A 13,895-nucleotide genomic window follows, 5' to 3' on the forward strand; every position below is an offset into this window, starting at 1 on the left:
GATTCCCAAATGCATAACTTAAAAAAAAATCTGGGATCTGGCTGCTGCTATCAGCAGACTTGGGCCACACACCACCCCCCCCCCCCCAATGCTTTCAAGGAAAAGGTAAATGACCTGTTGCTCCAAAGCAACTAGACTGTACCTTTGGTCAACATCCACATTGCTTGCTCCCAGGGGAGGCCCCCACGAGCTAGTAAGTGCAGTGAAACCCCCTCTATAGTTCCATCCTGAGCCAGGTCTGTAGCACATATACTCAGAATTTAATATAAGCCAGACACGCCTACCCTTTATGGACTTCCATCAGGAAGCCTACCCTCCCCTGGGTTGGCCTCCGCCATCCTCACACACACCAATGCCTGAGAGGACATCTAATCTAGACCCCAAAGAGGGCACCCAGTAGATAAGCATCAAAACTTCCCTACGGAGGCTCAGAAGTGCCTGGTATCCCACGCTTTATTTTCAGGATAGGTTTGTAAATTATCCTGTACATATTTGTGATCCTAGTTTGAAAAAACAAACCATTCTGATTCTAGATCACTCTTTCTTGAGACAGAGAAGCAAGGTTTTGGATGAACCAGTAGCTGGGGTACAATAGAGAGGATTTAGCTGAATTCAGTTATTTGCATCTGCTTAATGGTGGACCGTGTTGCCTTGAGGAAAATCAGGGAAGTTGCAGCTTAGATACCCTAGAAAGAATCTTTTAGTCAATCAGATTCAATACAAGATGTTGAAGAAGCAGTAAAAAGTCAGGAGGAAAAAAAGGAGAAAGAAAAATGGACCTAGAGATCCATATTACAAATTTGTTATAGGTATATCGTGGTTTTTTATTTTTTATAGATGCTATCAAAAAGACAAACAAACCCTTCACGATAGGTGTTTTGTCCCTTTGGGCATTCTACAGAAAACAGAATAGAAGTTTTCACCCCCTAGCAGGGATTTAGATTACTAACTACGCATAATCTGTAAATACAGTCACATTAGAGTGCATATGCCAGTCTTCTCTGGGGCTGGTCCCTGTGACTTGTCTCCCCTCTTCTGCATCTGCTTACAAAAGGTATTTGATCTGTGGGTGTGGTCAGCTGTCTTCAGGCAGGTGCTTTTCTCCCACACTGAGCGGGATCACATTTCCCCTTGAATATGTCAGATTGAAATCTGAATGTGTAACAATTGGTATTCAATAAGACAAGTTTCAGAGAGTGAATCTGATGCTAGACGTTTGCATGGTTGAACAATTGATAAACATAGGAAACCAGGCACTAAGGGCATGGAGGCACGGAGGGCGAATATAAGAATGCAAACAGGACAGAAGCCAGAGAGGTAAGATTTATAAGAGCTCAATTCATGTGTTATATTGAATGAAATGAAATAGGCAAACTGTGAATGAGGCTGTAAACGCATGTCAGGATTTGGGAGAATTTTATTACCCACTAGAGTTACACTCTTCTATATTTTGGTATTACTAGTTTTTTTCAGAGTAATATACACTTTAAATTTTTCCCCAACCACATTGAGGCAGTATTCTGAACAATAGTTGCTCCTATTTCCGGAGTTATAGTTTTTGCTTTTATTTTTATTTTAGTGAAGTCAGCGGTTTCTACAGAGTACCCTAAAGCTATTTCTAAAGACCCATCTTCAGTGGAACACTTTTTAACTCTTTAGTGTTAGCCTTGGGTGTAAGGAGGGGGGAAAAGGGGCCATATTTGAATATAAAACAGAGTGATAGATATAGCAAAAAAGAAATGTTGATGGCGTTCTTTTGTTTTCCTTCAAATAATAGTAAATATATGGCTTTTGTAGTAAGGACTTGCTGTCTAAATACGGAACGTATGACCTTTTCCCTACTGTCATGCCACAGAATCTTTGATTCTGAGGTTGGACGGGACAGTCCCTCCAGTGCTACTTTTATCACTCAAGCAGGAATCGGCTCATCATAATCCCTGACAGAAGCACAGACAGCTTCTGCTTCAAATGCCTGCAGAGATAAGGACCTCACAATTTCATAAGATCACTCCATACTGCCGTGTCTGGAAAGCTAGAAAGTTCCATTTCATATTGATCCAAAATCTGTTTACTCATAGCTAACGTGCATCTTTCTCAGTTATGCTTATGGAACTCCACAGAATAATTCATCTTTTACCCTAAAGCCCTTCAAATACTAAGGCAGTACCACTGCACAGGACAGGCTGAATTGCTGTTTCAGAAACTCTTATATATAAATCCGGAGAAACGTTCCAAAACTGTGTCTTCACCAAATGCAGCCTTTATAAAGAAGCACATGTTAGAGTCCAATCCAATCTACTATTTAAATAGAAGCTAATTTATTTATGTATACGTAATTTAAATGTTGCTCTATCATTTTTTTCATCATGCATTTTTCCTGAATCAGTGCACAGCTCGCTTAACAGCTCCTTCATCGGATGTGAGACAATTGCTTCACAGTTAATGTCACTGGGAGAATGTTGGAGACAGAACAGGAGATGATAGATGTAACACTGTATTTTAATGAACCTAACATACCATTGTTTACAAGGCACACCTTTATTTTATGGACCACTATGGATTGATGAATTATGGTACTTATTAGTTTGAGATACTATGAAGCTAAATGAAAGCTAAACCATACTGTTGCCTCTCTATCTATTCTGTTCTGAGGATGAGGCTGGCTGAGGGCAGGAGTGGGACCACATGAGTGACTACTTCTCTCTGTATTTCTGTTACTCATGCCAAATACTCAATGAAAGTGACTAGGGATGTGGAGTGAAGGACAGCATCAATGTGTTCTATTTTTCTTTTAAATAAAATATCATCATTTGAAGGTACCTAACAGCCTAGTGAGGTCACTGTGGATGACAGCAGTTTTCCTATTTCTTTATCTTAGGACTTTTCTGCACTCCTGGCACAGGAACACCAATCGTAGATGTCATTTATTAAAATTTATCAATTGCATTGTCACTTTGTGTGAAGCTTATTTCTTCTTCTTATTATTTTTGATGTCATGAAAAACAATAATGGAAGGATGAAAAACAGATTGAGAGCTATAGGGCAGGGTGGGGGAATTGGAGACTGGGAGAACCGGAGACATAATTGCCATTACTGTGCTTCGTTGTATGGTCATCAATGTCTTCCTTAATACGTTTAATATACCAAATTGAAAGAACAGGTCAGCAATACCACACATGGGAAGATGTCATGAAAACTAGAACAAAAAAGAAGGTTGTATTACCTGGGAGGATTTCCCATTGATAGAAGTAGAAGCTGATGTTTTTAAATGTTCAGCTGCTATAGACATTGAATACATACAACGTAGCAATAAATAGTATCATGTCTAAAAATTTAACGTGGGCTAATTTAACATGACCCCTTTGCTGCTGAAGTTCGGGAGAAAGAATGTCACCACAGAAAAATCCTTAGAATAAAGACTGGATTTATGCTATAAACAACAACAGCAGCAAATAGCTCAAGCTGAGAGAGCTACAAACTACAATGGTCTATTAACCCTTTGCTGTATTAAGGAAACCAGATCTTCTGAAAACTTTCTTGATTCTTTAGAAGACAAGAATGCTTTACTACGCTTGTTTCTAAAATGTAACATAGCTCAGGGGTCTAAGTATCATCTGGCAGTTGGACGCTAACGTGAATTATTGGTGGAGGATGGTATTTGTAGCTGTTGTCAACTTGACACTGAAGCCTATGTGTGAAATGTGATGCTTTTTTCTCTTGCCTAAATATTCAGAGGGATCCTCTCTTTATTAACTGGTCAAGAAAATCATTTTATTGAATTATAGTGACACACATGGCAAAAATTATTTTTCCAGATTGCTGGGAGGGAAATGTAACATGAAGAGCAGAGAAAGGCTAGACAGGACTTCCTTTCTAGAATATAACCCCATCTGCACTACAGTATATTGATTACAAAACTGGTCCTAATTCTTTTGCCTCATATCCATGTTCTTTGTAAGATCTTTGCAGCCTTTCCTATTAAGAGGAGTATTTCTTTGCCTCTTTGCCTTTTAACACGATTTGGCAAAAAAAAAAAAAAAAAAAAAAAAAAAAAAAAAAAGTGAGGGGGATGGAAGTAAACGTGTTCTAGTTCTGAACATAGACTTCAGAATGCCTTGCCTCCCCCTCCCAACCTCCCTTTCTCTCCAACCCCCCTCCCCCCTCCAATCTCTCAAACACCTACCTCAGCCAAACTCAACCAATACAATAAACCCCAGCTAGTCTGGCGGAGGATAAGAAACCATGTAGAATAGAACCTAGATAGCTGAGATCATTCTAGACTAGCTGGCCCTGAGAGAGCCCACCAGATGATCCAGATGCATAATAAGCCTGGCCAGTCAGGATCTGTTGAGTGTAGCCTAAATCAGCAGGATTTCCTAGCCAATCCATTGATGCATGAGCTAAAATAAGTGTTTATTATCATATGTCACTGAGGTTTTGTGGTTGTTTGTCATGCAGGATTATTGTGGACAAAAGATAACTCACCTAGGGGTTTTTCTAAATTTGACTTTTCGTCCTCTCTCAACTCCAGTGAATCAATGGACACTGACAAGTGACAGTTGGTTGAAGCATTTACTTCTTTCCTCCAGTCTAGTTCAAAACTTCTAAAAGTTCCCAAGGGAAATATGTTATTTCTTACACTTTTTTCATTTTTCTTGCTACTAGTTGTCCAAATTCTTTTTCTCTTAGTTTATCTGAGAAAAAAAAAAAACTGTTAAAAAGTCAATCTCTGGAATTCTGAGCTTTTTCATTTATCTACCCACGAAGTTCCCAGGGCATAATGAATGCCCTCTCCTTATAATCTCCTCTCAACCTGTTTAAAATCCTTGACTCACCTTATTTACGTGAAGGAATAAACAACTGAAAAGGCATAAAACATTAAGGAAAGAGTTGAATTTTAATAGAGCCCAAAGATTTACATTGTTTTTTTCTTAAATGGTAATCATAGGTCAATCACATCGGAAGCATCTTGGGAAGATAACTAAAATGCATATCCTTAGGTATCATCCAGACATAGTACAACAGTAACAGAATTTGAGCAGAAGTGGGCACAATTACATTTCACTGCAATTTTGTTTGTTTTTTGTTTAATGTTATTTTCCACTGCTGAAATGAGTTTTAAAAGTCAGATCAGCAGTAAGCTCCTTCATTTGAACAAAAGGGAAGTGTTGTTTGCAGTCAAGGATCCATCAAGAAAAAAGAAACTACTTTGTATTCCAATTATAAAGGTTTATATTTGGTTGTAAAATTGGAAAAAGTAAAGAATTGCTCAAATACTGTAAGGGCTAAAGGAACAGAGGCTAGGAAAGCTGTCGCCAACAATCCTAGCTTATAGCACCTAAGCAACCAGTTCTTAGAAAGGAGTTAACCTGAAGTTTACTTCAAATGTTACTTCTGACACCATCCCACATGTCTGTCCACAACTGTCTCTGGAGATTAATGATTTATCCTTGCTTTCACTTTCCAAATTTCTTTCAAGTGTCTCTCATTAGCTGCCTTTAACTAGAAACCAGATGGAGAGGGGATTCTGGGAAATGTAGTTCCCAGCTTCCCCAGATGTCTGTGAAGCAGACATCTTATGGGGCTGGTAATATTAGGGGCCAAATTGACAACAGAGAAGGAAAAACAAAAAACAAAAAACAAAAAACAACAACAACGAAAAACACCTTCCCATTTAGGTCAAAGCTAGAGTATGAGTAAGATCTAAATATTATATACATTAAGTTTTGAGAATTAAACCAGGAAAAGTTTGAGGTGGGCATTTATATCCTTCTAAGTATCAATAATTTAGTCTTCACAAAGGGCTGGTGCAATTTCTATCTTTCATTAAATGTTAAAGGTTTCCCCTTAAACTTTGGTAAGCTTTATGTCTTATTTTCTAGTTATGCAATTTGTCAGATCCTATCTTCCTAAATTTTCATGACACAACATGAAGCAACATTTGACCTTCTCTTATCAATTTCATGGAAAATACTTCTTGTCTCTTGTTTTCTCACATCAGAACTACTCAAAATGCAGTAAATAGTGTCTGCAAGCGTACCTCTGGAGGAAACACTACAGTTCACAGACTGTTTTTAACATTCTTCAGCGTAACTCAGTAGCATCATGACAAAGTGAATTCGCTGAAAGCAGTTTTGTGAGGGTCAAAAATGATGTGACCCAGGTGTCTAACTCTCTGTAGGTCTATTGTTTTATCTATGGGGAGAGCTTACAGTATTTAGAGAAATGGGTAGGTGGCTGACATTCAAGAACTCTTCCAACACTACTGTTTCCCTAATGTATGGCTGAGAAACGAGTCTAAGGTCACACTCTCTAGCAATTATCTGCTGGGCAGCTATTTTACGTTGACTGTGGAGCAGATGGCTAATCTAGTCATTGTGAAATTGGAGTAACTGAAGACAGAAGGCTAAATTTAAGGAAATTGTTGTTCTGCTCAGAGAAAGGTAGAAACATGCACTGGGAAGAGTCAAGGTTATTCTTAAGAATGTTTTAGGAGATTTAGAATGAAGGAATAAAGACAGCACTAAATGTAATGGCTTAGGAACAAAAACTGGTGTAGAAGTAGGAAATCAGTTAAATAACTTCCTCTTTGGAATGCATATAGAGTTAGTTATACAACCCATTGTCCATCCAAAGCAAGAAAGTTTTGAGAAACTTCAGACAAAGAGCAAATTAATCAAATTTTGAAATATAAATAAAAGTTTCAAGGAAAATTAGAGGACATTTAAGAGTGTATGTGTCTCACCTATAAAGAAATAGAACTATAAAAATCTTTATTAAAATATTTATTTTCTAAAAATATAATATTTCCAATCTGACCATAAGAAATTATGAACACAAGAGTTATTAGGAAATTTCTGTGGAATGAATGTTTGTGTCTTTTCAGAATTCATGTTGAAGCCTAAACCCCCAATGTGATGGTATTTGGAGGTGATGACTTTGGGCAATAATGAAGTCATGAGGACAAATCCCTCATAAATAGGATTAATGACTCTATAAGAAGAGACATCAGAAAGATGATCTTTCTCTGTTCTCTGCCGTGTGAGGATACAATGAAAGATAGCCATCTGCACACCAGGAATCTGTGTTCTCAGAAGAACATGACCGTGCTGGCACTCTGATCTTGGGTTTCATTACCTCCAGAACTGTGAGAAATAGTTTGTTGTTTAAGCCACTTAATTTATGGTATATTTAGTACAGAGGCTCAAACCAACTAAAATATAAACTGAATAGAGAAACTTATAAAAATAATTGACTTAAACTCCATCATGTCAATAATTGCATTAAATGTAAATTAATACTCTGTGGTAGGCAAAATAATAGTCCTCAGAGATGTCTATGCCTAGTTCCTGGAATCTGTGAATATGTTACCTTACTTTGCCAAGGGGATATTGAAGACATGATTAAGATTATGGACTTTGAGATGTGGAAATTATTTTTGATTATCTGGGTTGGACCAATGTAATCACATGAGCGTTTAAAAATGGAGAACGTTTCTCAGCTAGAGTCGGAGAAAGAGATGCAATGATGAAATTGAAGTAAGAGAATTTGCTATATTGTTAACTCTCAGAATGGAGAAATAAGGCTATGAAACAACAGATGTAGGTACATTCTAGAATCTGGAAAAGGCAAGAAAATAGTTTATCCTCTAGAGTTTCCTAAAAGGAACACAAACCTTATGACATATTGAGTTTAGCTCAGTGATATCTGTTTTGGCTGTTGGTCCTACAGAACTATAGAATTATAAATCTGTGTTGTTTAAGCCTCTAACTTTGATATAATTTGTTACAGAAGCAATAAAAAATTGATACATATCTCAAGTATAACATAAAGATTTTCAGTCTGGGTTAAAAACAATAACAACAACATGTTATTTAGGACAGAAATGTTTATACAAATACAAGAATACTGATAGACAAAAATAAAAATATAGAAAGAGATATACTATGAAAAAATCAACCAGAAGAAAGCTGATGTGACCACATCAATATCAGACAAAGTTTACCTTAATTCAAGGTAATTTAATTTACTTACCAGTTATAGAGAGCAACATTATATAGAGATAAAAATGTCAATTCAAAAGAAAAACATAATCTTAAATGTGTGGATAATGGATAACACAGTTTCAAAATATATAGAGAATAATAGTAGAACTGAAAAGGGCAATAGATAAGTCTACAATCATAGTTGGAAATTTACAACAAATTTTCTTTAGAAATTAAACAAATAAGCAGATTAAAATTTCAGGAAGTTATAGAAAACTTAGAAAGCCCCACTATCAAGCCTGGACAAATTCACACTGATATCCATGTAAACCAACTACAGTATAGAAGCTATTTATTTATTTATTTTTTGGAGGTTCTGGCTGGGGAGGGCAGTGGCTCATATACCCTTGACCAAAAAACAGTCCTCCTCTATCTGGAAACATTCACCAGAAGAGCATGCCAGGTCACAGAACAAATCTCAATAAAGTTCAAATAATTGACATTATATGAAGTATGTTCTCTTACTACCAAGAACTAAAGGGGAAATCATGAAAAAAAAAAAAAAGATAATTAGAAAATACTCATCTGTTTGGAAGTTAAGTAACACATGTCTGGATAATCCATTTCCCAAAGATGAAATCACAATGAAAATAGAAAGGATTTTAAGTGGGGGGAAAAAAAAAAAACCTCCAAAAAGTCCACACATGATAATGTTTTTAGCATGCTGCTAAAGCAGAAAAGGGAATTCTCTTTTAGTTTTATATGCACATACTAGAAGGGAAAGGAAGCTCTTTAAAATTAATTATTTAAGCTTTAATAACAAGAACTGAAAAAATAAAAGCAAAGATATCCAAGTAAATCAGCAGAAATAATGAAAATAAGAACAGAGATAGATGAAATAGGAAAGAGACAACAAAGCCAATAGTTCCATTGTAGACTGATTAAAAAAAATGGTAAAACCTTATCAGAGGCATCAAGATAAAAGTGTGAAAAAATAGAAAAATCAGAAATGATAGACAAAATCTCATCACTTACAGGCAAAAAGGATAATAAGATGATATCGTAAATAAATTATGTCAATCAATTTCACAACTAATTTGAAAATGGGCAAATTCCTTGGAAAATGCAACATAATGTAACTGGCACAAGATGAAAAAAAAAAAACTGAATAGCCCAATGTTTGCTAAATGTTTTTATATATTTCATCCATAGTTGAAAAAACTCCCCTCTCAGACAAAACTCCAGACCCAGATGAATTTACTGGTAAATTCTACTAAATATTTTAGAAGAAAAAATATAATTTCACTCGACCACAAACTCTTTCAGAACACAAAGAAAGAGAAAATATTTCCCACCTCCTTTTATACGTCCAGTAAATTACTAATAGCAAGACCTGTCAAGGATATTACATGAAAAGAAAATTACAGGTCCATGTCCCATATGAACATAGATGACAAAAGTACTAATCAAAAGTATTAATCAAAGTACTGGCAATTAGAATTTAGAGGTACATTAAAAAAATAAATCATCATTACCAAGTAGAGTTTAGTTCAGTATTATAAACTGGGTTTAACATTAAAAAATAATTAATGTAATTCACCTTAGTGACATAATAAAGGAAGAAAAGAATTGACTTTCTTAGATATAAAGAAAGTGTTCATAAAATTTAACAACTTCTAAATTCTCAGCTTTGATAGAGAATATTTATAAAAAGCCTACAAGTAACATCAGACTTAACAATCAAATATTGAACAGTTTTCCCTTTTTTTTAAATTTTTTTTAACGTTTTATTTATTTTTGAGACAGAGAGAGACAGAGCATGAACGGGGGAGGGGCAGAGAGAGAGGGAGACACAGAATCGGAAGCAGGCTCCAGGCGGGGCTCGAACTCACGGACCGCGAGATCGTGACCTGAGTTGAAGTCGGACGCTTAACCGACTGAGCCACCCAGGCGCCCCAAACAGTTTTCCCTTAAAGTGAGGGAAAAAAATGAACGTGATCATCATTTTTATTTTACATTGTATTAGACATCTTAGTTCATGGAATATTAGAAATGAAGGAAAGAAAAAAAAAGAAATACAGAGACAGAGTCTGAGAGGGAAACAGAGAAATCTGAAGTGAAAAGTAAGAAGTATAACTGTCATTATACATAAATATCATGGTTGTGAATTCAGAAAATACAAAGGAATCTACAAACTATAAGAACTAATCAATGAATTTAGTAAGTTTCATTGGATACATTGTCAATCATATTTCAATAAACCAGTAACAAACAATTGGATAATTAAAAAAAAATTAAATAACCTTTACAAAGTCATCAAAAACAAAGTATCTAGGAATAATATTAATAAGTTATATGTAAGACTTTCCTGAAAGCTATAGATAAAACACTGTTTAAATAGGAAGGTATTCCATGTTTATGAACTGAAAGTCTTTAAACTGCTGGATGTAAATTCTATCTAAATAGGGTAAATGTAATCCCCAACTCTAATAATGTAGAAATATAAAAGCCAATTCCAAGATTTATATAAAAATGTAAAGGGCACAGAGATGCCAAGACCAATCCTAAAGCTGCAGTAATGGAAACTGTCATATTTAAACAAAGATTGAGAAATATTTGAAAGACACAGATGAGATTCCAGAAATGGACCCACACAGATACATTGTCTTGATTTACAATAAAAAGCACCAATGAAATTCAATGGGAAAGTAAATGTTACAAACTAAATTTGTAATAAGTCAAGAACATGATAATTGGGGAATGGTAACAATTTTGTCTTTAAAAAAAGTATATATAACTATCCCTTCGGTTCAACCAAGTATGACCATACCTATAAATCAAATTGCTTAGAATCAGTACTAGTTATATAACACTTAGTTCTTAGCCCCAAGTCCGTCTGTCTCTACTCTTTTGTGAGATGCTAGGATTTAGATTCTCCAAATCGTATATAACAGACTTTCTTGATGGCTGGCTTTCCCCTAGGTTCTGCCAGTGAGAGGTCTTCACAGGAAACTGGAAAGCTGGATAAAGGACAAGGTGGCTCTCTTCCTATTTCCAAGTCCTCCCACTTCCATCAGCAGTAGAAGAATGCTGTAGCCTCTGGTTTCTTTTGACATTACAGCTGGATGTTGTCCTGTAGAAGTTCACACCCCAGCCTTGTGGCAGCCGCTCTTTGAGGCTCCAGCAATCTGGTAGCTTCATCTCTTCCCTTTTGTTCTGCCAACAACCCCAGGAGTAGTAGCTGCTTCCTATAGGTAATATTAGAGTATCTCTGCACCCTTTTTACTATTACAACTTCCAAATACATTTGTATAACCAATCCTTATATCAATCAAATCATCTCTTTTACAAATACCTGATGTTTTCTGCTTTCCTGGCTGGGACATGAATGATATAGAGCCCATAACTGACAAGGAATGTCTCCCTTGAGGCAACTACATGAAAATTTAAGTTGTTCTCTTCAAGTATAAATTATCTAATTGAGTTTTTAAAACCCTTAGGCTGCCTTACCCTTCTCAGCAACTAACCTTCCGATCCAGTAATGAGTCCTAATGGATTCCAGAGCCGTTAGTGCAAGAATAAAAATAAGCAGAAGTGACTGCTTTCCACAATCTCCAAGATATCTGTCCTAGAGGTAACAATAAACACCAACTGAACTATCGTGATTTAATCTGTGATGCTATCATCCAGGATGAAAATGTCAGTGTGGATTCCTCAGATTTTTTACACTTGCTACAACCCGCCACTAGTTTCTATTTATAGGTAAGTTTGGCAACACATTTCCAATTGAGGTTATTTTAATCATCTCTGTGGCCAACAGCAACTTAACCAATCATTACACAAGAGCTCTAGGTGGGATCCCAATATACCTGTTGCCAGTTCCAGTATCCAGGTCTCCAGAGGTGGTTGGCTCTATCGTGAACAAGCCAAAGTTAAAATATGTTCAAGCAGAAAGAACGTATTTTGCCAAGAGAAGGTAAGGGTTAAAATAATCATGTTCAGGTTTACTAGAGAAGAAAGCAACACTTGAAAGAAGCAAAAGATCTTAAGAGAAAGCCCCTGCCTTGTATCTTCTCCAGTTCCTTTCCTAGACAACCAGTAGATAAGAGATCTAAGTTCACGCATATAGAAGAAGTGTGTTTAAAATTTTATGTATCTTATAGGAAATAAACATTAAAATCTATCCTAAGAGCCCACCCATCAGAATGTGATTATTATGATCCTTCATCATATTTCTGGGCTGAAATCTTACTCATTGAAGGAGCTCACTCTAGGGCATCTACCAAATCAATAAACCATCCAACAAATGTAAATAGTAGCAGTAGTAATAGTAGGAGTAATGACAAGTATATATGTGTATTATTTTGTACTGACAATTCTAAATGCCTTAAAATGTATAATCTCATTTAATTCTTATTAACAACCAGGGGCCATTCCTACTTCTATGAAGTGAAGTACCTCCATTTGCCTTTTAAGGATTTCTTTTCCTCTGGGTGAGTTCAGGCTTGAAGGAGTTAATTAAGGGACTCTATCCTTACAGAATTAAATCATGGGTACATGACCCAAGCTAAATCAGTTTGACTTTTTCTCCTAGAGCCTTGAATCTTGTTTGGAGTGATTCAGTAGCCACAGTACCTGGGCAAGATCCTAATATTTACTAGCCTAATAGATAAATAATTGTTCCTACTTTTTTGAGCCTCAGTCACCAGCCTTTCCCTTAATTTCCTAAGCTACTCAATGTTCATCCAAAAAAATAATAATAATAATTTTCTGCTTAAAATGACAGTCATCTGTGTTGCTTGCAATGAAAAATTTTCTAAAGGATAGTCTCTTTAAAAAAATTTTTAATGTTTACCTTTTCTTTGAGAGAAAGAGAGTGAGAGAGAGAATGAGTTGGGAAGGGGAAGAAAGAGATATTGAAAGAGAGAATCCTAAGTAGTCTGTATGCTGTCAGCACAGAGCCTGATGCAGGGCTTGATCCCAAGAACCATGAGATAACAGCCTGAGCTGAAATCAAGAGCCAGACACTTAACTGACCACTGAGTCACCCAGGTGCCCCAAAAGGATAGTCTCCTTTTATATGTGAGAAAATTGATGCTTAATGTGGTTAAGTAGATTGTTTAAGGTCAAACTGTTTGTAAAATGTAGAAATGGGATTTAAACCCAGGTCCCTCTGAACTTATAAAGCCAGTGCTCTAGATGAAATGGCTTTGTAATAGATGTGAAAAGCAAATTTTGTTCCATTCAAGGTAAGCTATTGTTGAACAGTTTTTAGAAATCTAAGAAGCTGCAAGCTTTAGTCCTGGTCATTCATACTTTGGTGGATCTTACTGGTGGATCATGTAAATAAATGAGGGAGATTCTCAAAGCAAAAGAAAAGCTTTAATGTGAATGGATAAAGATGGACTCATGGCCAGGTTCCTCCCATGGTAGGGAAAGGGGTATAATTAACAGGCTATAGGATAATGGAACAGACCCTATCTAGGGAAGATTATTCTCCTGTGATTTGCTTCAACAAAGGAACCTAAAAAATATTTAAAAATAAGATTTTTGTGGAGAAAATAATAACAGTTTAAAAGTGCTTTCTGGAAAACAACTTTTTCTTCAAAAAGTTAAACACAGGAGTGCCTGGGTGGCTCAGTTGGTTAAGCAGCTGACTTCAGCTCAGGTCGTGATCTCATGGTTCATGGGTTCTAGTCCCGCATTTGGCTCTGTGCTGACAGCTTGGAGCCTGGAGCCTGCTTCAGATTCTGTCTCTCTCTCTCTCTGTTCCTCCCCCTCTTTGCACTCTGAGTCTCTCTCTCTCAAAAATAGATAAAGACTAAAAAAACAAAAAAACAAAAGGTTAAACACAGAATTACCATACATTCCAACAATTCTACTTTTAGATATATATGGAAAACAATTGAA

This window comes from Panthera tigris, chromosome C1 (assembly GCF_018350195.1).
Source record: "Panthera tigris isolate Pti1 chromosome C1, P.tigris_Pti1_mat1.1, whole genome shotgun sequence".
Classification (NCBI taxonomy): Eukaryota; Metazoa; Chordata; class Mammalia; order Carnivora; family Felidae; genus Panthera; species Panthera tigris.